The sequence below is a fragment of the Suncus etruscus genome, chromosome 11 (genome assembly GCF_024139225.1).
Source record: "Suncus etruscus isolate mSunEtr1 chromosome 11, mSunEtr1.pri.cur, whole genome shotgun sequence".
NCBI classification, from domain to species: Eukaryota; Metazoa; Chordata; class Mammalia; order Eulipotyphla; family Soricidae; genus Suncus; species Suncus etruscus.
The window spans coordinates 93,230,145-93,235,316 of record NC_064858.1 but is presented as its reverse complement, the minus strand read 5'-3'; positions in this window follow the sequence as shown (position 1 = coordinate 93,235,316).

The window sequence follows — 5,172 nt, the reverse complement described above, 5'->3', positions numbered from 1 at the left end:
TTGCTCAGGGGTTATTCCTGGCTGTCTGCTCAGAAATAGCTCCTGGCAGGCACGGGGGACCATATGGGACACCGGGATTCGAACCAACCATCTTTGGTCCTGGATCGGCTGCTTGCAAGGCAAACGCCGCTGTGCTATCTCTCCGGGCCCATTTTTTTGTTTTTCATGCTGTGTCTTATTACAATGAATTTATCTTGTATAAGGCTCTTATTTTATGGCAGGTGATTTTACTTGTCCTTCTGTTTCTGGTTAGGAGAGTATTGATTTCAGCAGATAGAAGTATTAACTTCTCTTTCTCTCTGTCTCTCTCTGTCTCTGTCTCTCTCTGTCTCTGTCTCTCTCTGTCTCTGTCTCTGTGTCTCTGTGTCTGTCTGTCTCTGTCTCTGTGTCTCTGTGTCTGTCTGTCTGTCTGTCTCTCCTCTCCTCTCCTCTTTCCCCTTTAGTGGCCTGAGTATACATTAGGTAGTTTGCTTGCCTTGCACATGGCATACCCCATATGGACGGTCCCCTGGCCTGTCAGCAGTGATCCCTGAGTGCAGATCTCAGAGTAAAACCTGAACACTGCTAATTGTGGTCTCAAAATAAAAACCCTTCTTGTTGCTACTAGTCCAAACCATTATGTTACATTATCCTTAATTATTATTATACCAAGACCATAGAAATAGCTTTCCCCTGCTTTTTATTTATTTGTTTATTTATTTTGGTTTTGGTTTTGGGGCCACACCCAGTGGCACTCAGGGGTTACTTCTGGCTCTATGTTCAGAAATTGCTCCTAGCAGGCATGGGGGATCATATGGAATGTCGGGATTTGAACCACCATTGGTCCTGGGTCAGCAGCTTGCAAGGCAAACGTCCTATTGCTGTGCTATCTCTCCAGCTCTGCTTTTTGATTTTTTATTAGGATATTGTGGTCCACACAAAGTTGTTCATAATAGAGTTGTTTCAAGCATGTAAAGTTCTAACACTAATCTCACTACCAATGTTCTTTTCACTCTACCGATGTCCCATGTTCCCTCCCAGCCCCCCAAGTGTCCCCTTGGCATATAACAAACTATTTTTCTTTAAAATCTTTTTTATTAAGACCATTATGATTTAAAAGGTCTTTCATAGTTGGGTTTCAGACATACAGTGAATCAGGGCCAATTCCACTACCAATGTCTATCTCCTATTGTCCTATCAATGTACCCTAAGTACATCCCATACCATCGCCATCATCACCCAGCTTGCCATTATAACAGGCCCATTTTAAGTTTAGATTGTTAAAGTTTGGGTCTCTTGATTTGGTTGTTGTTGACTTTGTCTTGGATATTTAATTCTATCCTTTTTTAACACCTAAGATGCTTGACCCCTGGCCCCCATTCTTTCTTATTTGTGTTTCTCCCCTTCACTCAGTTTCTTTCTTTCTCCTATGGGTCAAAGATGTTCAAGACAACTCCCAATTAGACCACTGTGTTTCTTCATACAGTTATTCTAAATGCCACATATAAGTGATATTCTGTATTTCTCCTTCTTCTGGCTTACTTCATTTAACATAATATTTTCCAGTTCTATCCATGTAGCTGCAAACTTCATAATTATATCATTCTTTATAGCTATGTAGTAATCCATTATATATATGTGTGTGTTTATGTGTGTGTGTATATACTACATCTTCATGATCCACTCATTTGCTGTTGAGCATCTAGTTTGATTTCAAGTCTTAGCTATTGTATTGAGTGTTGCAATGAATAGCAGTGGGCATACATTCTTTTGGATGAAAGTTTTTCAGTCTTGGGGATAGATACCCAAAAGAGGGATTGCTAGGTCATATGGTAGCTCAATTTTGAGTTTACTGAGAATGCTCCATACTTCTATAACACTTTTTTTGGAGAAAATTTTATATATATATATATATATATATATTTATATTTAAATGACAGACATTTATTAGAATATATAACGGCAAATCTTACACAGTGATATTTAAGGTACACGGTGACAATAAATGAGGGCCTTTCCACCTGCAGTGTTGTCCTCCCTTCATCCCTGTTCCCAAGCATATATCCCTTATCTCCCTCCTTTATCCCCCAGAATGCTAGTGCATCTAAAAGCATATATGTTAACACTAATGTAAACCTTTTTTTTTTTTTTTGCAATTCCAGATACTTTTGCTAGTGGTTTCTTAAAGGTTTGGAGTCAAAGAAACAATGTAAAAACAATGTTAGTGTGGCAATTATTGTTTGCATGGGCCCACAAAAGGAAAAACTTTGGCCTAAGTACAAGGAAACCCTACCCCTGCTATAACAATTTTTATTTTATTTATTTATTTTTTTTTGTTTTTGGGCCACACCCGGCGTTGCTCAGGGGTTTTTCCTGGCTGTCTGCTCAGAAATAGCTCCTGGCAGGCACGGGGGACCACATGGGACACCGGGATTCGAACCAACCACCTTTGGTCCTGGATCGGCTGTTTGCAAGGCAAATGCCACTGTGCTATCTCTTCGAACCCTGCTGCTATAACACTGTTAAAGCTTCTTACAAAACTGGTTTCAAAGATGTACTTCCTAAGCTGTTGCCTGAACATTCCTGAAGCCATATCAAATCTAAATAATAGGTCATCTAGCTTGATGTATTCCTGGTGAGGTGTTCATTTTGTTGTGTTTTTATACTTTCCATTCTTTTCTGGCTTGTAGAATCTTATCTGATAAATCTACTATGAATCTCTGTACTTATAGTTTGTTTTTGGGCCACACCTGGCCGTGCTCAGAAGTTACTCCTGGAAGGTTTGGGGGGATCATATGGAATCCATGGGATTAAATTCAGCTGCATGCAAGGCAAATGCCCTACCCACCATGCTGTTTTTTTTTTTTTGGTTGTTGTTGTTACTTTATTTGAACACCGTGGTTACAAATTTGTCGATGATAGAGTTTCAAGTTTCAGTCATACAATCTACACCACCCTTCATCAGTGCACTTTCCCACCACCAATGTCTCTCATTTCCCTGCCTCTCACTCCCCTACCTGCCTCTGAGGCAGACATTAAACTCTCTCCATCTCTCTTTTTTACTTTTTAGACACTTTGGTTTGCACTAGTAATAACGAAGGGGTACTATATGTATCATTTTATCTTCTTTCAGTACCCAGTTCTTGTCCAGAGTGATCACATCAGGCTATCATTGTCATAGCAGGCCCTTCTCTACCCTAAACACACGGCTCCACTATTTGTGGCAAGCTCCCTGGTCTTCTGGCCTTCATCTCTGTTGTCTATGTATATTTTTGCCATGCTATCTTTTATTTTTCTTATATACCACAAATGAGTGAGATTATTCTGTCTATACCTCTCCCCTCTGACTAATTTACTCAGCATAATACTCTGTATACATGTAAGCAAATTTCATGACTACATCTTTTCTAACAGCTGCACAGTATTTTATTGAATAGATGTGATACATTTTCTTTAGTCACTCATCTGTTCTTGGGTCCTCGGTTTCCAGAATCTGGCTATTGTAAATAGTGTTGCGATGAACATAGGAATTCAGAGAAATTTAAACACACTGTGTTTGTGAGCTCCTAGGTTATATCTCTAGGAGTGGTATTGCTGGATCACATGAAAGCTCAATTTCTTTCTTTTTTCTTTTGGAATTTCCATACTGTTTTCCAAAAAGGCTGAACCAGTCTACATTCCCACGGGCAATGTGCTCCAGCCCCTACCATGCTGTTTTAATCATTACTGCTTTATAATACAGTTTAAAATTGAGAAAGTGATGCCTACCATCTTCCTTTCCCTCAGTATTTCCCTCAGTATTTATTTTCCCTCAGTATTGCTTTAGTTATTCATGGGAATTTATAGTTCCATATGAATTTCAATAGTATTGGATACATTTATTTGAAATATGTCATGGACATTCTTATAGGATTTGCATTAAACCTGTACAATGTTTTGGGAGGTATTGCCATTCTCATGATGTTAATCCTTCCAGTCTTCCAGTCTATGAACATTTGTTTAGGTAAAAGTGCTTTTAAAAGACTTGAGAATTTGCAATGCAGAATGCTACGCATATCCTACTAATCAAGGTCTTATAAAAGATAACTTTGTTTACTTCTGTATATCTTTTTTTCTTATATATATTTTTCTTAGAATATCTCAAATGGGATATGACAAACTGTCCTTAGTAAGGCTAACCATTTTTTAGAAATAAAGTGTTTCTGGGGCCGGAGCTGTGGTGCTGCGGTAGGGCATTTGCCTTGCACACAGCTGACCTAGGATGGACTGTGGTTCAATTCCCTGGCGTCCCATATGGTCCCCTAAGACAGGAGTGATTTCTGAGCACATAGCCAGGAGTAACCCCTGAGCGTCACTGTGTGTGGCCCAAAAACAAAAACAAAAAAAGAAATAAAGTATTTCTATTTTCAGGAGAGAAATTTTGTTAGTTTTGGGGACATACCTAGTAGTGCTGAGAGCCTAACCTGATTCTACACTCAAGGATCACTCATGAAGATGATTAAGGAACCATATGTAGATCCAGGGACTGAACCTGGGCCTGCTGCATGCAAGGTAAGTGCCTTATCCATTGTGCAATCTCTATAGCCCTAGCAAATAAATTTTTTGGTGGGCCACACCTTGGCATTGCTCAAAGGTTATTTCTGGCTCTGCACTCAGGAATCATTCCTGGTAGTCTCTGGGAACAATAAGGAATGCCAGGGCGTCGAATTTGGGTTGACTGTGTGAAAGACAAGTGCCCTATCTGATGTGCTATCTCTTCATCCCCAAGAAATTTCTTAACTCACTTTCCATGTTAATTCTAAAATAAGGTGGGTGTACTCTCTTCTCCCTCTCCCGCTCTCTCTTTCTCTCTCTTTCTCCTTCCCTACCCCTCTTTATCTATCTCTCCCCCCTACCCTCAACCTTACAGGTGGTGATAGCTAATTTGAAAATGCTGGCCATTTATGGAAGAAAATGTTTTAATAAAATGCAGGATGCACAGCTGCAACTGTCTCCATGGAGACCTTTGCCTCATATGTAAATGGATGAGTAAATGGAACTGCCACCTATCAGTAACATGGTTAGAAAGACAGGAATGATTGGAAAATGATACATATTTAAGAAAAAACTCAAACTATATTTTGAAGAATACAACATATGAATGTTAATGATGCTAAGTGTTGTTACTAAGAATGGATCAAATCTATGATCTTT